General features: G+C 44.2%; 1 protein-coding gene across 2 annotated transcripts in view; it reads right to left on the bottom strand.

Annotated features, from left to right (window-relative positions):
- Positions 1–8,950: 8,950 nt before the first annotated feature.
- Wdr27 (WD repeat domain 27) overlaps positions 8,951–22,972 on the bottom strand; it is a 129,521-nt gene continuing 115,499 nt past the window's right edge. The window contains exons 26-27 of one of the 2 annotated variants that reach the window (XR_004943181.1): positions 9,252–9,399; positions 8,951–8,967 (exon numbers count right to left, since the gene is read on the bottom strand). The gene's annotated coding sequence lies outside the window, so the exon portion shown is untranslated. Of the gene's footprint in view, positions 8,968–9,010; positions 9,400–22,972 lie in introns of those variants that run through there. The other variant, XM_036168766.1, reaches the window with a different exon arrangement.

Consider the following 22,972-nt stretch of genomic DNA (forward strand, 5'->3'; position numbering starts at 1 on the left):
GACTATTCCCAGCCTGGCGTTCCTGAGCACTCAGAGTCCTGGGACAGGCACCATACAGGTGGTAGTCAACAGACCAAATACGCCAACAGACTCCCAACCTTCCTGGCACCCAGCTTCCCTGGGACCCAATCCCTGTTCTGTTGCAGGCCCTGTGATGACAGCAGCCTCTCTTGCTACCTGCTGTAACAGAGAAAGCCAGAGTGTCTCATCCTGCTCTCTGTTCTGGGCCCTTCTGTCCCCTCAGAAGGTGCCCACAGTCAAGTGACCATCTGGGAACCCATCCTGTGTCACGCTTATGTGTTTGCCTCAGTGATCCTTCAGATCTACACATTAGTTTTGAATTCCCATCTGTTTCTTTCCTCTGCTGCACACATCATGGGCTCAGAGCCATTTGTACTATCCCATTTACCCCTTCTCCTGTCCCATGGTTCGAACCCACACATGGTTCACCGCCCTGCAAGCAACATGTTCTTGTCAACACCAAGCACGGCCCAAACATCCAAAAGCAAGACCTTTAGTAAAGAAGTTTCACACAAGCCACACCCTGCTGCTGGCCTCTCCTGGCTTTTACCCATGCATTTTCCCCCTGCCCTTTGTCCCCACATTGCATGGCTTGCCTGATGCGTCCCTGGACAGCCAAAAGTTTCAAGTCTTTTTTCCCCAGGATCTCACTTTCCTTTTTGAAGACATTAAGATGTTTAGATGGCTTGAAACCCATCCATGGACTTGAAGGTTGGACTCTTCAAGTTTTCAGGGTCCTAGTCTATGCTGCACATTCATCCACTTGCTGGTGAGAACAGATGTTGCACCCAATCTCTACTTAGCATCAAAATTATCCTGATTTACTTAAGACAAAGGAGACTTCAGGCAAAACACCATCCTGTGGAGATCAGTGCCTATACCACAGGAGAATGGTGGCCACATAAAACAGTGCAAGACTGAACCTCAAAAATAAAAACAATGAGCCTTGCCCTTAATATAAACATACCAAGGGCTACTCATACCAAAGAATAGATTAAAGGAAGTCAGTAGCAAGGACAGAGAAGGGACCCCATAGCTTGATGTGGTTTCATGCTCAGTAATAGCCACGGACTTTGGTTACTCATACCTCAGGACCTGGAACTAATGTATTCATATTCTCTCTCTCTCTCTCTCTCTCTCTCTCTCTCTCTCTCTCTCTCTCTCTCCCTCTCCCTCTCCCTCTCCCTCTCCCTCTCCCTCTCCCTCTCTCTCCCTCCTTCCCCGTGTGTGTGTGTGTGTGTGTGTGTGTGTGAAAGAGAGAGAGGTGAGGAGGAAAATAGTATGTGTGGGTCTTAATTGGTCTTAATTAGTGATGAACAGCAATACAGAAGTGTAAGCTGAATAAACCCTTGTGTCCCCAACTTGCTTTTGGGTTGTGGTGTTTCCTTGCAGCAATAGATACTCTGAGACAAGTGCCCTCTCCTCAGAAGTTGTTGTGATGGCCAAGGTCCTGGGTCTTTTGAACTTCTTAAAGTTGCTGGAAATGACCTGAAATGGGGAATAGTGCAGCAGAATGGTGCTGCACAGCCCGCCTGAGCCCATGGTAAGTAAACCCTCGAGTCCATGTTAACCAAACATATGGATCAAATTTTCCTTAACATTTCCATGCTTTGAAAACCAAGCAGGAAAATGCCTGGAAGTACTATTAAGGCTATTTTTTTTTTCAGATGGTTTGTTTTTAATTATAAATATTTTCAGAAACCCCGAAAATCCACAGGACCCACCCATCTAAACCAAAGCAATAAAAGTTACTGGCCTAGGAACCTACTAGCAAGTGTGGTGCAGCCCCCATGTTCCCAAGACTCCACAGACCTGGACTCAAACTTGAGCTCAGACCACAACTTCTCTACTGACCCCTTTCTCTCAGATTTCTCTAGGTATTGATTCTAGAGCTAGTGTCTTTCATGCCATCTTAAAACTTTAACCCTAATGCAGAGCTGTCACCTCAGAACAGAAGAACCCAGTGAGTTTCAGCAGCCGGCATGCTGTACTTCAGCAAGCCAGTTCTTTCCAAAAAAATAAATTTGGATTTTTGAATTCAAGGACCATCAGATTACAGCGAATGAACCAGTGTCTCACTTCATGCTTGACTGTGGTGATACTCTTCCTGTAGACTTACCAAGTATGTGCACATGTCTTTACACTCTCGTGTGTGTGCCTACAGCATACACACATTGTGTGTGGAGCCTGAGGCACCTACAAGGCTCTGCGTGTGTGGCACAGTCAGGCTGTGAACACCGGGACCACCGTGCCTCTCCTTGAGGGCTTCCAGGTTTTCAGAGGAGTTCTTTCCTGTGACTGTTCCTTTTCTCTGGTGCCCTGTTCTTGGTTCATGAATGCAAGATCTTCTTAAATATCCAGGTAGATAGCAGTGGTTCTTCTACCAGAATATCTTTGGACTTTCTATTCTGTTTCCTTTGCTATGGGGTTTTGTTTTCCACTGTAAGGCTTCTCTTGGCTGCTCATTGCACCCCGATTATCCAGTCATAATTAAAACCAAGGTCCTATCCCTGGTATTAGAAGATACAGCCCTTGGGGGGTCTGAAATTGACTGGAAGGTGGGTCTCAGTCCATTTGTGGGGAGCAAGCTGTCTGTCTAACCCCTCCTCTATAGGCTGGGTGCATTAATCTCACTGGACACAGCTATCGGGGCAGAACAGGCTGCATCCCATATTCTTTACATGCAAAGATTAGCAGTTGAAAATTATCTGGCTAATTAGCCTGAACAGGCTGCTGCTAAAGAAAGACATAGGTTCTGACAGGTAGCAAGGGATAGAGGGAGGAATCAGATAACCCAAGGACGTTCCCTAATTCCTGCTACCTAGCTCCAAAGTCAACTGATGGTTGGTGCTGCTAACAGGCCAGGGGAATGAGTGCAGCTTGAGCTGGTCCCCAGTACTCCCCTGTTGCTTCGTCTCACCTGCCCTGGTCATCCTGGTGGTAGGTAAAGTGTCTTCAAGCTTATCATTCTTCTTGAACCCAGGTGCTACAAGTTTTCTTCCAAGTACAACTTTGCATACAACTCTCAGTACATCTGGAAATGACTTTGGCACACTGGAGAGATGATTTTTCCAACTGCATCCGAACAGAACGTTCTGAAATACCATTCTTTCAGTCATTCATCCTCTGAAGTCAAAGCCATGGATCGTTGGGACTGGACATCAGACAAGTTGGGTTTCAGTCTCAGAATCTGCTCCTAATTAGTTCTGTAAGTTTGGGGATCTGCTGATCCTTGTACAGCCTTGGATCTCCCTGGGATATGCAAATACTATTGTATACAATCCAAATGTCCCATGCCTCCCTGATATGAAACCTCCACATTAAAAAGGATGGAGTCCCAATGTCCAATACCTCCCTAGCCTCAAACCTCTACATTAAAGAGGATGTAGTTCCAGTGTCCCATGCTTCCCGGGCCTCAAATCTTCATTTAAAGAGGCAGCATTCCATGGTTGACAAGGAGGCTCAGGGTCTGAACCACCCTACCACAACAGATGGGAACAGAGGGCAACAATGAGGATGAAGAGAACCTGGACTCCCTTACATAGTCTCTCTCTTCTTCAACCCCAGGATCCTCTGAAACATAAAATAACGTGTTACTTCCTATTTGTACTTTTTTAACTTTTGAGAAAGACGGGGAGAGGTGAGAGGACCACCCTGACTCCACCCCAAAACATGGAATTTAAAAAGTCTCAGCCACCAATACTGACACACAAGGCCAGAAAACCCACAGCAAATCTCCTCCAGCAGCACCCACCCCTGTTTCACAGAGCAGAGCAAAGTGGAACAGCTCAGCAGGGCTCTGGAGTTTTAAAATGAGAGCCAAATCCATCTACATAATTCATCTGTGATGGTCAACCTCTGACTACCCTGGACGACTGGCTGGTTCACTGACAGGAAGACAGCAGGGGTGTGCACTGCGGCAAAGTAGGACAGTTAGTTCCTCCTCCCCTTGAAGCCTCTGTCCCTCAGGTGTGACCCTGCACACATGGCCAGCTCATCACCCTCTCAAGACTAGCCGGGCTGCATTGTCGTCCTCTGGTCTGTGCAGTGGACTACAACTAACTCATCACTGCCAAGGTCACCTGTGAGCTATGAACCTTGGTTCCAGAACCTCAGAGGATGTCTCTGGTAGATTTCCTTTGGTCAGACATCCATGCCTCTTTTGCTCAGCCTACATGTATTTGTCAGGCTTCTAATGCTGTGGCGCAACACCGTGACCAAAATGCAACTTGGGTAGGAAAGGGTTTGTTTGGCTTATACTTCCACATTGCTGTCATGCTGTTCACCATTAAAGGAAGTCAGGACAGGAACTCTAACAGGGCAGGAGATAGGAGCTGATGAAGACTTCATGGAGGGGTGCTGCTTACTGGCTTGGTACTCATGCTTGCTTATCCTATTTTCTTATAGAATCCAGGACCACCATCCCAGATGGCAACACACACAGTGGGCTGGGCCTGCCTCCATCAATCACTAATTAAGAAAATGCCTTACAGCTGGATCTTATGGCAGCATTTCCTCAACCGAGGTTTCTTCCTTTCAGATGACTCTAGCTTGTGTCAAGTTGACCTAAGACCAGTAGCCATACTGAGTGAGGAGGCACACTAGGCTGTGCTGGTGGGGACCTCTCCTGCGTTATAAGGGGTCATCTCAGACATGAGAGCCAGGAGCCAGCTGGGGGTGGCCATTACACTGAGGGGAGCAACAGTGGCAACTGGGGGACTTTGGAATGACTCTGCTCTTGTCACCCTTTCCTTAGCGGTTTTTCTTTCTTCCAGGATATGAGATGATAACTAGGAAAAACATCAGTCTAAAAATAGTCCTGCATGCAAATCGTCACCCAAATGCCACTTCATAATATCTGCTGTTAAAATGTGTTTTCCATTCGTGCTTTAGGCTCAGCCTGTATGGAGCAATTCCATGTCAAGCTCCTGAGCAAAGGGTGTCCTGTTGGTGATGAGTAGCCTGAAAGAGACTGACAGTGAGGGGTGGCTGGAAGGAGGCAGGTGCCTGCAAACTGAAGCTCCCAGGGGAGAAGCTTCGCCTGTGTAGATTCTACAAGGCTGATTAGGACTTCAAGATTGGAGAAAGTTGGAATGTCAACAGATGCAAAGCCAAACTGTATTGCTCTTAGAATCCATTGCCAGTCTCTGTGTCTAACATCTTTTCCATTATTAAATCTTTGGAATATTAAATTAACAGACCACTGAATTCCACCAACCAAAGAGATACAAATGCCATCAGATAACATCTGAGAACTAGCAGATACTTCTGCTGCTTTCTCTAGCCCATCTACTTGATGTTCACACCAATGTATTTGAAAAAGGCCTTGAGACCATCTTTCATTCTGTGGCTGTAAAAGTTCATTATGGTAGCTTCCACAGTGGAACAAGGGACAAACTGAACTCATTTCCAGCCATAGTTACAGATAGTTGACTCAAAATAAATTTTTTCCTTCTCCCTCTGAGGAGAGAGCTGTGTTCTACAAGGACAGTTGTCTCCATCTCGGTGTCCAACCATCTTTGCAGCCCAGCACAGTGGCTATGTCTGGATCCCAAACACATAATGGGTTTCACTAACATCTGAGATCCCAAACTGAGCAAAGCAGAACCAATGGTTTCTGGCCTGTAAGGTGGAGGAGGATCCAGGAGCTTTTTACATAGATTCAGGAACTAAGACAGAGCCCTTTCATAGCAGATTTCAGGCCACAGCTGGAGTCTTGAAGCTCAGTGTGGCCAGTACAAGTATGAGGGGGGTCACATGGAAGCACAGGACAGGCAGAGATGTTGGGTCCCTGTAGAGTTAAGTCATAAAGGAACGCCTACTATGGAAAAGACCAGTTCCCATGGATGAAATGGTCCAGATCTGCCAGGTGCTGAGAGCTCTGAGATAGACTCCATGGCAGCACAGCTCTCTGCGTTGATATTCTAACCTGCTCAGAAGACTGACCTGGGGCTGAGGCAGGTTTCCTAATATACCAGGCAGCCATCTCAGGCCATCCTCAAACTGGGGCATGGAGTGGTCCCCATCAGAGATGCCTAGTGACCCAGTTTTCCTTGTGGTCATTGGTGGTTTGGTTTCCTTCTCGGTATTATTGGCTACCATATCTCCATGTCCCACTGGCCAATAAACTCCTTGGTAGCAGGGCTCAGCTGTTTTCATTAGTGCTCATGTTTTCCTTAGCATACAGCCTGGTGTGTGGCTGGCTGGAAGTTTGAACTCATAACTTCTTACCCATCATGCTTTGCTCAAGTCAGACCCAGTTTCATGCTGTCAGACAGGTGGTGTGGCCCTCTGGAGCAATTTATTCTGCGTAATTGTATCATCATGTTCACTTTGGTACACACACCAAAGGAAAAGGAAATTAGAAACCAGTGTTTGGACTGTAGTTGAGGACTCTGGAGAATAGTCCATTCAATAAGTACAAGGATGGCTAGATCCTCAGGTTGTCACTCATCCGATGTCAGGGAAGCAATCAGTACTTCCTTATCTTCTCTTCACTGTAGGATTCGACTTTACAAACCATGAGCAGGTATGGATAGCAGAGACTGGCCCTGCCTGCCACAGGGAACTCAGAGAGGGGTGTGGGACACTAAGGGCCACCAGCAATGCTGATTCTCCAGCCACAGTCCTCACCATGTCTTCCATGATGCCGCTTCTCTGTTACCCTTTCCCTGTTCCCTTTTCCAAGTCCCATCTACCTTCCTAGCAGGCTGATTGCTTGTGCCAGCCTCTGCAGACCCCAGAAGTTTAACACAATTGCACAGTTGCCTTTTACCTACATGCTCTGGGGAGTTGGAGATGACCATGCCACTTACTTGCCACCTAGAAAGACTCAGGGTCCCTCTGTGCCAGGAAGAAATGAATCTCCCTCATGTCCTACTGACTCTAGGAAAGGGCTTCTAGGACATTCCCACTTACACCTCACTTTTCCCAAGAAAATTTCACAGGGCCTAGAGTCCATATATAAATTTTAAAAAGGTATAAAAAACAAATGTCCACTGGTAATAAATAATGCATAAATGTATTTTAAAACAATCACTTGTGTTTATAATTTTGCCATTTTTTAAAGACACGAGCAAATTTGCAAACTAGTAGGTTTTAGTTGTTATTTTTACACAAAGAACTAAATTTGGGCTGAACAGTTAACACTACAGGACACAGGACATCTTCGTGTTTCAGAGCTGATCTAGATTCTGATTTTACAATTCTCAGTGCCAAGAATGCTGTTTTGCATAAATATGTAGTACAAAGTGGAAGACATTAGCTGAGGGCCATCCCAGAAATTGTTGGAAATGCTATTCTAACCCCAAGTTAAAATTCATTGATTTCTTCTGAAAACCAAGTCATCAACTCAAACAGTAACTTTCAAAATTAAACATCCCAACACACACACACACATACACACACACACACACACACACACACACACACACACACACACATACACACACATACACACTCACACTCACACACTCACACTCACACACACTCACACACTCGCACACACACACACACACACACACACACGCACACACACATACACACGCTCACAAACACTCACACACACTCACACACACTCACACTCACACACACACACACACACACACACACACACACACACACTATGAATACACTGACTTAATACTTACATGCCGAGAAATGATGATAGCAAAACAGTAACACGCTGTTGTTTTCCACAATTAAACCATCATATTTCTGTGGGAGCAGAAGTTTATATAAAGGGGAAAGCACTGCATTTCATAACAGAATAGTCTAGAAGCTGAGCAGTGTTTGCTGGCATTTTATGGAGTGAGATTTGTGCTGAACAATGTATACATGTGTACAGAACCAAGGATGCAGTGAGGTCGGGTGACTCGACATAGGCCAGAGTGGCCAGGAACTCCTTGAATTGGTGGTATTTGATTTTAAACAGTGAACTTCTAAAAGACAGCATTTACTATCATAGACAATGTGCAGGTATCCATAGTCACCTTCTGTGCAGTGGTACATTGGAGCCTCTTGATTCTGTCAGCCACTGATAAAATACTCAACCAACTGTGAGGTCATTGCCTTGTACAACAGGGAGCCAGACACTTAATCCAGCTGTCTGTGGCTGCTCAGGAGCAGCTTAGTAACAGATCTTGGCTAGAACCTGCTCAGGAGAGCTGCTAACCATGAATGGAATCAGACCAAGAGAAAGAAGTGTGTTGGAGTCAACAAAGCCGAAAGGAGTCAGAGATCTGAAGAGCATTTTGACATCAGACACGGAGATGCAGAGTTTAGACTTTGCCCAGCTGGTTTTCAGTCTTGTTTTAGTCCAATATCTCCTTACTATGCTCCCTTCCCTACATTTTGGAATGGTCATGTATATCCTGTGCCATTATATGTTGAAGTATATGATCTTTTTTAAATTTTTATTTCACAGGGGATTACAGTTAAGAGACTGCACGAATCTCAGAAGAGACTTTGAACTTTAGACCTTTAAATAAGTTTGAGATTGTTAAAAACTATAGGAACTTTTGAAGGTGGACTAAATGCAGTTTTGCATTATAATGTGGCTATTAGCTTATAGGGGCCATGGAAAAGAATGTGTTGGTTTAAAAGAAAATAGCCCCCATAGGGAATGGCACTATCAGGAGTTTGTTGGAGGAGGTGTGTCACTGTAGGGGTGGGCTTTGAGGTCTCCTATGCTCAAGCTATGCCCAGTGAAACAGTTCACCTCCTGTTGTCTGCAGATTAAGATGTAGAACTCGCAACTCCTTCTCCAGCAGCATGTCTGCCTGCAAGCCACTGTGTCCTGCCATGAGGATAATGGACTAAACATCTGAAAATGCAAACCACCCCAATTAAATGTTTTCCTTTTAAAAGAGTTGCCATGGGTTGGGGATTCAGCTCAGTGGTAGAGCGCTTGCCTTGAAAGCACAAGGTCCTGGGCTCGATCCTCAGCTAAAAAAAAAAAAAAAAGAGTTGCCATGATCATGATGTCTCTTCACAGCGATAGAAACCCTGACTAAGACAGGCAATAATCAGTTGACTGAGATGAGTGGTTACCCTGGAAGAGCCAGGTGGATCCGGCAGATCATATGATCTGAGAAGGACAGAGACGAACAGGTCCAAAGAGGACTGGCCATCTTGCTAGCTGTGCAGCCAGAAGCCAGGACCAGTTATCAGTGCTGGACTGGCTCTTAGCTTACAGCCAATCAGAAGCATGAGTACCTCTTGTTCTATACCTCATGTCAGAGCCCAGATGAATCTGCCTGGAGCTCGTGGAAGGAAGGCAGCAGCATCTCTCAGCCTGGGTTAGTCCTGAAGGTTTCCAGGCATCTAGCACTGTTGGATCAAGGATCCTGTGGTTTAAGCCACCGTACTCGAAACAACCTGTCATAACAGCAAGGACAAACCAGGACAGCACTTAGCATCCATTTCCTCACATACTCTAAAACCTAATGTAGAGGTTAAGATGGCAGCAGTGCTGGGAGGCAGGCAAATGTTCATGCAGAACTAGGAAGGATTTCCTAGCTGATGGTGAATACCGCATCTTACCAGCAGTGTGGTCAACCTCACTTCCCCATTGACCTGGGATCGTCCCAATCCCCCGTCAGTTCCTCAGGCTGTTTCTAGACTTCTCTTCCACCCCTGCCTTCTCTCTGTATGCCTGTTTAAGTTGGTCCCTTGTTATGTTTGGTGACTTGGCAGGCCTTTATTTCTCTACTTCGGGTGGGTTTTCGATGTGAGTTTTATTATCACACAGACCCCCTCAACTCCCAGGAATCCACCTGGACCTTCCCTTGAAGCTTATGAGAAAGCTTGTGGTTCCTCTGAAGAGCAGGACATCCTGGCAGCAGAGTGCTATCTCTTATCACCCAAAACTTTATGTCATGCAATGTTTATGACATTTTATGTACAACAGACCTTTATCTTTCCTGTTGCGGTTATCTGTAGGGGGGTTGGGATATGATCACGCCTGTAGCAGTGTCTGTGGTGTGATATGCTCTTACAAGTCTGGGAAAGTCATACCGGCTGCATGCAAAGGTTCCAATAGCACCTGAGTGAGCAGTCGGTTTCCCAAGAAGATGTGTCTTTTTAAATGCTGACAGCTGTAGTTTCCTCACTCTCCTCAGCCATGAGCTTGAGTGGCCTTGCTCCAGCTCAGCGCCAGTGTCTCCAGATTCTCAGGAGTGACCCTGAACTGGAGTCATAGGAATATTCCCTGCCAAGACAGAAATCTTCCTCCACTCTGATGGGTTAGGATTGGAAATATTATTTGTTAACACTTCCTCGGGCACTGTCAAGGCGACCGCAGGTTATAATAAACTGTTGTCCTGAACTTGGGAACACTGAATACCTTTACCCATGGTGTGGTAATGCATTGCCATCCATTTCAGAGAGCTGTTTTCTAGTCTTTACTGAAGTTTCCTCTTACCAGAATTTAAGTGACTCACACCTGCTTCATAGAGCTAGTCACTGTGTTCTCCCACATTCATGAGGCTCCAGACATGGATGAATTTATAACTATTTTCTATTTTTAAACCATTATAGTCTAGACCCACAAAGCCATCTGAGTGTCATTTTTGTGGGAAGTTTTATTACTACAGTTGTAGATTTTATTGCAAGCTCAAGTTTTTCATGATATTTTTACTGATAGTGAATTTTGCTAGTCCATGTTAATAATTCATATTTGTCTTGTTTTGTAGTTATTTAAAAAAGAAAAAAGCAAAACTGGTACTTTCCAATATGGACAAAACCCAAACCTCATATGCATTATGCTTTTTGCTGGTCAACTTGATGGTTTGTATTGAGTATTGGGAGTGACAGCTCACTCAAAAGGGATCCCTTCTACTCTGTAGCAGGAGACTGACAGTTCTCTAAATCTATCTGCCAGCTCAGAAATCTTATTGAAGCCATTTGTCTGAGACACTCTCACTCAGCAATGGATTGACACTTCGCATCCTATGTCAGCAGGGCTCATGTAGCTTTCCCAAGCCTTTACACCTGGGCATCCCAGCTGGATAGTGGGTCAGCTGAGCATCCATGCCGGGCAGTGGGGGCAGCTGAGCATCCAGGCCGGGCAGTGTGGGGCAGCTGAGCATCCAGGCCGGGCAGTGGGGGCAGCTGAGCTTCTGGGGGGTAGCTGAGCATCCAGGCCGGGCAGTGGGAGCAGCTGAGCTTCTGGGAGGGGGCAGCTGAGCATCCATGCTGGGCAGTGGGGGCAGCTGAGCATCCATGCTGGGCAGTGGGGGCAGCTGAGCATCCAGGATGGGCAGTGGGGGCAGCTGAGCATCCAGGATGGCCAGTGGGGGTAGCTGAGCTTCTGGGGGGCAGCTGAGCATCCAGGATGGGCAGTGGGGGCAGCTGAGCATCCAGGCTGGGCAGCTGAGCATCTCAGCTGGTCAACTAGGGGCAGCTCTATTATTTGACTGTTTCTCAAAGTCTGGCCATGCTGCTCCTTTAGCTTCAGGATTTATTGTAGCACTGAGAGGACAGAGGGAATGTTATAGTTGATCTGTTTTTAATTATGTTGGTTTTGGTCAGAATGCTTAAAATATTTTCTTCCTTTTTCCATAATTTTTGGTAGAATATATTTTTCTCTAAGTGTTCTCTTAGTAATTTTATCCATGAAGTTCCCTCTCCATTTAGGACCTCAAATACTTATGCCTGGGAATACACACACACACACAGACACACACACACACACACACCAGGTCTTCCTTTGTAGCACTGTGGGTTGGCTCAACAGTTACCATCCGCCCTATCTCCCTCCTGTCTGTCAAAGGCTCAGTACTTGACCTCCTGAAAAGAGAGATCATTTGCATGTGCCCGCCATGTTACCAGCCAGCATGCTCAGTCTGAGGTGTATTGCAATTGTCACAGTCAATATGTTTTATTCTGATCCTTCATTTTATTGTTTACCTCCATTTTTGTTTAAGGATGTTTCTTTGTTGATATACCATTTCACACTAAGTAATGTGAAATCACTTCTAGAAATATTTTTCTGCATATTGAAGAGCCTCTATCTTCTCCCTCAATACCTCATATATTTTACTTGTGTTTTATATTTTAATTTAAAGTTTTTATAATAGACTTTAAATAATACTACTATTACTTTTTACACATTTATCACATTGATGTTCTGGGTTTTTTTTTATTACTTACTTATGTTGAGATATGAGGTCTTATGCATCCCAGGATGGCTTCAAACTTGCCTGAAGCAACATTGATCCTCCTGCCTCCACCTCCTGTCTGCTAGGGTTATAGGCATGTGCTACCACACCCAGATTATGTGGTCCTGGGGATCAAACCCAGTGTATGGTGCATTCTAGGCAAGCAATGGAGCTACGTTCCATCCATCTTCACACATTTATACAAAAGATAACTTTGGTGGAAGTCATGTTGTCACTGTAAGACTATGGGATTTTCTCTTAGAAGCACTCTATCTCCATTAGTGTGATAGTTAGAACATCTCTTGACCACAACAGGAGAAAACTGAGACCCATAATCTGAACATGACCCAGGATGGGGCCAGAAGTCTCCCAGCCACTCAGCTCCTAGAACTTCACCTCCTAGAATACACTGGGTCATCACTAGCTTTCCTACAATTAATGTCAACTTATTCCCTAGTACTTATAGTGATGTATCATTGAAGAAAAGGGGGAATGTCATCCAACCTTCAGAATTCTCCTTCACTGCAGTGTCAGAGAAACTCAACATGTCATAGAAACTCAACATGTGCATGACTACTGACCATTGTGTAATTAAACTCAGTCTAAAACCAGAAATGTTGACTGTCTCACAAGATCTATGGCAAAGAAGCATGAGTGTTATCTGCTGGGCCTGTGGCTCAGGTGTTGAGCTTAATGCTTTGGTTGTGGCCTCTTCTGAAGTTGAATCAAAAAGGGATGTACTGTAAGTTCACTTTAGTGGCTTTGGACTGAGGGCTTCAGTTACCCACAGCTATTGGGATGAAAGCTTCATTTTCTTATGGGCTTTGGGAATGAGCTGTTCAGTACTCTGGTGGCTGCTAGAGCCAGGGCTTCCAATCTAAGAAACTACTGGACTAAGGTCTTAGTTCCCTATGGTTCACTGACTGAGTGACTCAGTCCACTGAGTGTTGAGGTGAGTTCTTTAGACCCCTATGACTGCTGGAGCAAGGTCTTCAATCCCCTATGGTTTGTTAGGGTGAGGGCCTCATTCCTATGTGGGTTATTGGAGTGGGGGCTTTAGTCACATCTGTGCTGTATGGCTCTCCTCTCAGCAGAGCTATTATGACCTGAATCTGATATAGCCACTGACAAACTCATGCTTCAGACGTTTACCTCAACTGGAGACATTATTTTTAGAAGTTCTGGAAACTTTAGGAGGTGGGATCTAGCTAGCATAGCTAGTTCGCTGTGTGTGGTTTCCTGTGGGTTACTAAAAAATCTCTGGGTCCTTTCCACTGCTTTCTGTTTCCTGGCTGTCATGATATGAACAGCTGCCTTCTGCCACATATCACTGCTGCCATGATGTTCTGCTCAAGAGCATGGGGCCAGGCAGGTATGGACTGAACTCTGTGAACATGTGATCCTAAACAAAGAATTCTTCCCTTAACTTGGTTCTGTCAAGTATTTTGGTCTTAGCAATGAACAAGTAACTAATAGTGTCAACAGTGGAGAAACTGCTGTGTCTAAATGCATCTGGTTCTTATGCCTACAGACTGTAAAAGGAAGTTGGAGGGTTGTGGGGATGTGAACTAGAGACATCCTGAGGTATCACGGGGATAGCTTAATATGACTCTTTTGGAGCTCAGAGAACCAGGGTGTGGATACAAAGGTGGACAATAAATAACTAAGCTTATGAGCTTCAGACAGAAACAAGGACTGTATTGGGAACTGTAGTAGAGACTGATCACATCACATCCTGGCAAAGAACTTGTCTACATTTTATTTGCAGATACAATTTTTGTGAGGCCGAATTCAAAAGTAAAATGGGCGAAACAATTTGATGCAGGAAATCTCACAACAGCGTTTAGCATTCAGGCTGTGACATGATTATGACTGGTTGCTTTAAGGCAAGTTGACCATGAGAATCAGGAGCAAAGAGTAGAGGAACAAAATCTGAAAAGTAAGCAGTTGGGACAAAAAAAAAGGGGGGGGGGTAGGGGAGACATGAGCACTTTAAACGTTGTGAACAAAGAGTTATTAAAGAGATTAGTGCCTAGCACCCCAAGTTTGATCTATGGGACATGAAACAAGAGAGTTGACACCTGCAAACTGTCCACTCATTGACATCTCCCCAAACAAAAATGAAAGTGTAATCTTAAACTTATTTAATTAAGAGAGAGGAGAGAGGAAGACAGAGAGACAGAGAGACAGAGACAGAGAGGAGTACATTGCACTGGAACAATTAGAAAGATAACTGGAGGGCATTTTAAGAATTGTTGAGACTCCACGCATCACAGTCTTCATTGTGGACAACTGGAGACTCATGCAACCAATGTCCCTTTACTAAGTGAGGAACTCACGTGGGGTTGTTTAGGGGTCAGCACAAGCCCAACACTGCGGTCCTAAGAAGCCACCGTTGCCATACATGGAGACCCAGCACTGCGGTCCTAAGAAGCTACCGTTGCCATACATGGAGACCCAACACCGGAGCTTGGGCTGAGTCACCCATGTGACATTGGGTCTAAAGGCATGCAGAATGCAAGAACTCCAGCATCATGCAAGCTTCCACCAGGCTCTAAAGGAAGGTCTGTGAGGATGGCTATACACAGCAGCTTCAAATTCCCCATGGGTAGTCCCCGAAAAGATGATGTATGAAGCTGTGTGAGTGAGCTTTAAGCTGTGGTGGAGGCCCTAGCATGTTGTAAACACCAGAAACATGAAAGATATAGGCACTGAGTGTAGCCAGCCCAACAGAGGGACAATATGAGATTCACATAGCAAACACACGGTGACAGGGCTGCCAAACATGTTGGAACTCACATTGGTCCCACACATCCCTCAGATGGCAGACATAGAGCTATGGGATGTACTGTTTGGCCTGCTTGGTTTGGGTCTCACCTTTGATAAATCTTTCCTTAATATCATTCCATTTTTCCCATGTGGAATGAAAATATTTACTCAATGACATTTTATATTGGAAGTATTAACTTCCCTTTTGATTTTATAAATGCTGACAGCTAGATCATTTTGATCTTCAATAGAGATCTAAACTCTGGGTTAAGACTTATGAGTAATGTTGGAACTGTTATTATTATGTAGTCTCAAAATTGGGCTAAATGCATTTTGCATTGTGAGAAGGTTAACCACTTTAGGGGACCAGGGATGAAATTACAGCTTGAATATCAAATGTCCCTCATGGGTCCATGTTTTGAATACTTGATTTCTAGGTATGGGTACTATTTGGGGACGTTCTAGAAACTTTGGTAAATAAGACCTAGCTGGGTAGGTCCTTAAGAATATATTATCCTTGGCCATTTCCTGTCACTCTCTAGTTCCTGGTCCACCATGGTATGAATTACTGTTCTTGGTGACAAGTTCCCACCTCCATGATGGTCTACTTAAGCATGTGAGTACAAGTGTAAGACTAAATAAGTAATTCTTTCCTAACATTGGCTCTGTCAGGTATTTCAGTGATCAAGAATCAGAATTAATTAACACCATGATCACAACATCATAATTTGTGTCTATAACCTTGAAAGTCTGGAGAGCAAGAAAGAGCAAAGAAGACCCAAAGGTGGAAGTCTTCCACATGAAGTCAGACATACGGAGTTGTAATCTACTGGTTGTTCAGTTCAGACTCAAGCAAGAAACCAGGGCCTTGCATAATTAAAGCCAGAGCCTGGCTTTATTTTTCTTCATGACCGTTCATGTCTATGCCTGAGAGCTTTGGTTATTAGAGTGTCTGCTATTCTGATTTTCTAATGTTGGGAATTTCTCCGGCCCCATTTGCATTTGGTGAGGTTTCATCTGTGGCAGTGGTACTGAGACTTGCTAGCCAGGTATTACTTTAAGGACTTTTCTCTGGAACTAAGCAATCTTTCTACAGAGAAACTAGAATTGGAACTCCGTGTATAAACCTGCCATGCTTGTTCTGGGGTGAGCTGACACCTCTGGTGACTGGTTCACACATAGAGATGCTGACTACTACCCACAGAGTGATGCCCATTTGTATGCACAGAGCAATGCTGACTACTACCCACACTGTGGCACTGCCTTGAACCTGCCCACCAGTGCTGACTGGTAGACACATAATGAAGACTGGCGTCCATATAGCTTTGCCCACATAGCCCACATAGTGGAACTGGCTTGTACTCACAGTAGGTGCTGACTGATATCCACCAGAGATGCTGACAGTCCTGGATGGGGTTTTGTCTAACTTGACACAACTTGCCTCCATCCAAATTGCCTAAAGGCAACTCTGTAGGGCATTTTCCTGATTAATGATTGATGTGGAAGGGAATGGCGCACTATGGGAGGTACCGTCCCTAGGAAGGTGCCCTGGGATATGTAAAGCAAACTGAACAAATCAGGCTGAGCAAGCCAGTAAGCAGTGTCCCTCTATGGTCTCTGCTTTAGTTCCTGCCTCCAGATTCCTCCCTTGAGTTCCTGCCCTGACTTCCCTCCATGATGGACTATGACCTGAGAGTTGTAAGAAGAAATAAACCCTTCCTTCCCCAAGTTTCTTTTGGTCATAGTATTTTATCCCAGCAATAGAAACTAAGATGCTGAACAACATAATATTAAAGGTCAAGTTTTCATTCATTTATCCCTGTAGAATCTCAAATGTGAAAAAATCCCAAATGTTATAGATACCTATTTTATTTTACTCTAAGATCAAATATGGTTACTTATGTACTCTCAAACATTTGCTATGTTTAAAATACAAGACAAGTATATTTAATTTTTTTCCTAAGCCAGAATAAATGCTATAGTAGACAGGAATGTTATTATATATAGATATAGTTATATAGATATGTGTGTGTGTGTGTATATATATAGAATATAATATAATATATAATATATATATTATAGAATAGAGTAAACCACCTGTTTGAATTAGTAATGACCCCAAGTAACAAGAGCCTTTGACACAGCCTATCAGAGCCAGACATAATGACAAACATGCTGTAAATGTTGAGTTGGTGCTCCAGGAGTTCCCCTAACAGTGCAGGAGAAGACCTTGGTGTGGTCCCCATGATGTTCAGAACAGGTGGAGGCAGAGAGAAGTTGAGAAGTTGTCTAGAGATGACCTAGCTAGGAACCTGTGGAGCTCAGATCAGAACCAGAAAAATCCTCAGAAACCTATGCCCCTAAGTCACTGTGACGTGTGTGTCAGGGTCAGCATTGTGGTTTGGCCAACAAATCCACAAATATTTGAATAAACACATGAACCAGATTTTCTAATCAAAACTGGAACCAATAAGTGAATCACCCCTTCTCTTCCCAAGATTCTGATCTGCATGAATGTGGCTGAAGAGAAAGCTGCTTTGTCTTATTTTTTCACCAACCCAAAACTTTCAAGTGCCAGCTTAAGGAGGGAATGGGAAAGGCACGTCATTGCTGTAAATGGGTCTCTGTGTGCAGAGAAGGCCTATTCCCTCGTCCTCATGCAGGGGTTTGGCGGGTTGTAAGATGGCCAGTCACTCCTGAGACTGCTGATGTTAGCAGCCAGAGTCCAGAGCCCAGCGCCCGCTGAGTTACTTCTGGAAAAATCTGGTCTCTGGATGCATTTTCCATGTGGTGAGCAGAGCCTCTCTGTTCCAGCAGAGGAGCCAGCACTTGTCCCCTAGCGGCCTTAAATATTTTACAAAGTGGAAAATATTTTGCTTCCTTGGACTATGCAAACTGCAGAAAATGGAAGGCTCTGACTTGTGTTTGGGCTGTACATTCATTTTTCCACATCTGGTAATCTCTTAAGTCCGAGTGAACTGAAAGGGTTTCAGCTTTGCAACTGAACCTTGCAAATCTAGAAATGTGTGTGTGCTAACATTATAAGTAGAATCTCTTCGTGGTTTTGTAATACTTTGAATAGCATCTCTTCCTTCATCTTCTGGAAATTACATCCATTTCTTCGCAGTAGAAGAAGTAAATTAATGTTTATCTCTACTGAGAAAGAGAAGGACCGGAGTTTGGAAGCTAAGACAATGGGTAGCTTCCACTTTTAGATCGATGGCTATCCATACTGAGAAATAGAATCATCAGAGTCAAAGAGTTGAGACAAGGGTGGCTGCCCCTTGCAGTTCTTGGGTACAGCCTGAACACGCTTGGAATGCTCGATCACAGCCCACATCAAAAACGAACCATGCCAGCCATGCCCTCTGAGCGCTCATGTTTCAGTTGTTATCACACGAAGTTAAAAAACACATTCGAACGTTCTTAATAAAATGTTGGGTTACACACTCCTGGCTAATGACCTACTAAAAAGCTTAAGATTGAAATGGGATCTTCATCATTTTAGATATCTTTCCAACTAATATACCTTAGTAGAACTACTACCACTGTCTTTAAAGACTTCATTTTAGCATTGTAGATGCTGTTTTCCTTTAATCTTCCTTTTAGCTATTAAATGTATATATTAAAATTATAACCTATTTTCCCAGGAGCTACTCACACACTGGCTAAGCCTGTCTGACATGAAAGAATGCAGTGATATATTCAGATGCTAAACAGAATGAAGACAGGCTATATTTACTTTTGATTTACTTTGGTTTACTTTTATTGGGACTAGTCAGCTTTGAGTAGGGCACTAATTTTTCAGAAGACCTGATTTGAGAAATGGTTCTCCACAAGTATTTTGCCAGATGACAGCAGTCTGCCCAGAGCTGGACTAGATGAAGGTAAGAAGAGAAACTCAACAAAATACAGCTGTTCAGGAGACAAGACTCAGACGTAGAATTTATTCTCTAAAAAGCTTTTGAGCTAGGTTGAATAATGAGTAGCAAAGAACTTAGAAACTTATATTTCCATCCACCCAACTTAATGACATTTTTCATAAGGATTATTTCTCAAAATACCTTCTGGTAAGAACATTTGTATCCAGGTCTGCATAACCAGCAGAATAAAAAATAATTACCTTTTTATGAGAGGTGGGCAGATGATACTGTGAATAACACAGCCCTAAAACTGAGTACCTGGGCCTGAACTTGCCAACTTAACCTCTATTTCCCACACTTGCTAACTAGGCCATTAGTGCCTCTGGCCTCTGCAGTAAGCTAGGATTTCATTTGGCTAAGAGATGGGAAATGGGCCTTCAATAATTTGCTACTGAGTAAGATCCAGAAAAAAAAATTTTACATTTTTATTTTTTAAATTACTTTAATTCTGAAAGTTAAAGTGAAATACATGTATCACATAAAGTTCTTAATTAAACCATTTAAAGTACAACCTTAAGCCTATCATAAAGGCTCATGCTTGTAATACTAGCCCTGGGGAGGCTGAGGCACTAAGATCACTCCAAACTCAAGGCCACAGAGGCTACAGAGTGGCATTCTGTCTCAATACATCCATGTATACATACATCAATCAGTTCATCAAAGTCCACTATAAAGTGGAGTTCATGATGCAGAATGTATGATGCAGAATTGCTGTCAAGGGCAGAGGGCTTTTTTCACACACAAAGGAAAGCCCATGTTCTATATCTTTAGCAACAATCCCCTGTAAGCCCTAACATGAAACCCCCTGTCCCTAGATCTGCCTCTTCTAGACATTTCCTACAAATAAAATGAGGCCGTGTGTGTGTGTGTGTGTGTGTGTGTGTGTGTGTGTGTGTGTGTGTGTGTGTGAGTTTGTGTGTGTGTGTCTGTGTCTGTGTGTCTGTGTGGTATATGGCTTCTTTATAATCTCGTTGAGGCTCTTCAATGTTGTAGCATTCCTGTAATTTTTTTCAGTTTTTTATTATGATTAAGATACAAATAAATAGAATCCTTAAGTGCACAGTTTAGTGATTTTAAGGACATTTGTATAATGTACACCTATTGCCATTATACCTCAGTTCCCTCCCTAACCACACACTCTCCGTTCCTCTTCATCCCTGGCTCCTGGCACCCACCTTGCAACTTCTTTCTGTGAGACAAAGCTGCTCTGGGGACATTTAGTAGTAGAGTCTCTCAATACTAATGAATCTCAGGGACTAGGCTGAAACCACACCAGTTCCCTCTTTTTCACATATTTATCATTATAGGTACAGTTTACTGTGTATCAGTTTTGTCTGAAACTTCAGTTAGTGAAAAACTGGTCACATCTTATTGGTTGTCCATGCCGAGGAGAAATACACAGGTGTGCTGGCTGCTTGTCATATGCTCAGAAGAAGAGAAAGGCAAGAGGAGACCCCTGCTCTACTCAGGAGTGAACAGGCTCTCTGTCTCTCAAGGAATTGTGTGCTAGGCTCGCTTATTTTTTTAATGTGATATATTTAAAGGAATAAGCATGGCATATCCTGGTGAACCATTTTCCTGCCATAACCTATTTTGAAAAGAAGGAAACATCTTGCCTTCCTGGAGGGCATCATCACCTCAACAAGTGACTTTTCTGACTCCAGCAGGAAAACCCAGGACCACTAGCTACCCTTGTACCCCAGCTGCTTGCTTTAGGAATGTAATGTAAACAAACCCCCAAACATTTAAGAGCTGATTTTAATGAGTGACTACAGACTGTCATTAAACTTTCAACTGTTCACCAATGTCACAGGAGGAAGCTCAGAGTTACATTTAGGTAAATGAAGGAAGCCTATTTATCAATTATTTTAAAAGACCCTAGGGTCTCTACATGTATTCCCTTAGCTTTACCAACACAGTATATCCATATAAACTGTGCTAGGGTTTTTTCTTTAGTCTTAACTTACAAACTCTTTTTGGAAAGGAAAGTAAAATGTGGGGTCTGGGATCCCGACTCACCCCTTACCACCCCAGAAATTTCTACAGCATGCCTTTGAGCTTGTTCTGTCCTGACAGGAAGTACTGGCTCAGCATCATTCACTTTAATAACCACACTAAGGTCTATGGTTATTTAATACACAGCCCTTTCCACAGCTTTTACTGGACCCCCTGTCCTCCCTGTGTTCAACAACATCAAGAAGGCATCTCGGAGCTGCGTGTGGGAGCTGAGGAACAATGAGTCAAAGGAGAATGAGGTGTGAAAGGGGCACAGATATGCCCACGCCTTACACGTGCTGGGCAGGGATGAATAGTATTGGTGGTGTCACTGTGAAAAAGTTCAGGAGAGGAAGAACTTCTTCCTGACCTGTCCATCAGAGGCAGTATTTCTGGAAGCTGGGGCCCTGTGTCCGTGAACAAATTCCACTCTCTCTCTCTCACATCTGGCACACATACTTCCCCAACAAGTCTCAAACAAGTGGAAGTTCCTGTCTGGAATACCTCTTGACCCAGACCTGGGTCTTAAGCGATAAATGTCTAGAAAAGCAGCACTTAAATGTGGCATGTCTATGAAATATTTACAAACACCACACAAAAGGAACGGGTGGAATTAACCAGCCTTGTCCTTCCTTTGATTTCTGATTTCATGAGTTTTCGTATTTCAATGCCTGGCAGACACACTGACATGTGGAATCCACATTATTTCACCCACATGTGCTTTGAGTCATTCGAAAGAGGGCTAGACAGAGGTCCCAAGGATGGTAAACATGCCAGGGCACCCTGACCCTCACGTAACAGTGGCAGAGTCATGTGCTGGGTGCAGGTCATGGCTCCCTGACCCTCTATCCTGCTCCTCTTGATGACAGAGGGATCATCTTAGTCCTGTGTTGCTTGCACTGCCCCCCTCAGCTGGACAATGCTGTTCCCTAGGCTTGGCAACCTATGATGACTCCATGACACAGCCATCCTGCTTCTGACCCAGTGCTGGCTTTGGAAGAGCAGGCAAGCACAGGAGTGAGTTCTCATAGCCACATATTCTCTTGTACCCATGGCCTCCTAGCACGTGCTGTGGGTACCTGCACATGTATGCATGTAACCTCACCATGTTCTCGAGTTTCTTGGTATGTGTGTTCATATCCATGTGTGTGAGGACAGAACCTGATGGCAGGGTCAGGAACAGGCAAGCCACCAGTGAAACCAAGCAATGGGAAGCTGGAGAGAGTGGGGACTGTACAGGCTGTGAGAAAGTCTGTAAGCCAGATCTCAAGCCACCACTCTGTAAATCTCAGTCTGTGCAGTAATAGCTTTCATACCCTGTCCCTTTAATTGCGATTTCTCCATCTCAGCTCAGCTGGCTGATCGTGGGAAACAGACCTAAACTCGCTGTTGGTGATCAGCACAACTGAGTCTCCTGACAGCACACCCATGTAAGCTCAGAAACAACAGTCAGTAAATGGCAACAACACAATACTATCAATGCAGTGAGACAAAGCCAAAGGAGTGCCCGAGGTTCCCCATGCCACCCACCTACTGAAGCTTTTGTAGATATATCGCCTTGGGTTTCCTTTTATAAACAAACAAACAAGCAAAAAAAGAAAAGCCAAAGGTTCCAGACATAACCCCAATTCTCCCACCTCCCAAAGGGGATCTGAGTGAGGTCCTATTGTGAAGGCTGTGAACACATACACATACACACACACACACACACACACACACACACACACAATTAGCCACAGAGGCACCTCTGCCAAGAGGCAGGAGAGGGACCCAAATCCCAAGGAAAGAATAACTAAAATATGTAGATGTGAGGCTGACAGAGATGAACAGGAAGAATAGGTGGAGTGAGTGGCACTGTGTTTATAAAATAATTATTTTGTTCCCTTGGTTGCCAACTCTAATAAACTCTCCCAGCTTGCAGCTCTAAATCGCTAACACATTATTTCACCATCATCTGTAAAACACAGAGAGTAGTTGGGAAAGTCGATTACAAGGCATGCTTCTTGATATTATACCCCAGATTATAATGTACAAAATGCTGTTCTGTCATTACACCAGAGAACTCTGCTTGGACTGGAGTGAGTGAGTGTTGCCTGAAGAAGG

Source organism: Onychomys torridus, chromosome 19 (genome assembly GCF_903995425.1).
Source record: "Onychomys torridus chromosome 19, mOncTor1.1, whole genome shotgun sequence".
Classification (NCBI taxonomy): domain Eukaryota; kingdom Metazoa; phylum Chordata; class Mammalia; order Rodentia; family Cricetidae; genus Onychomys; species Onychomys torridus.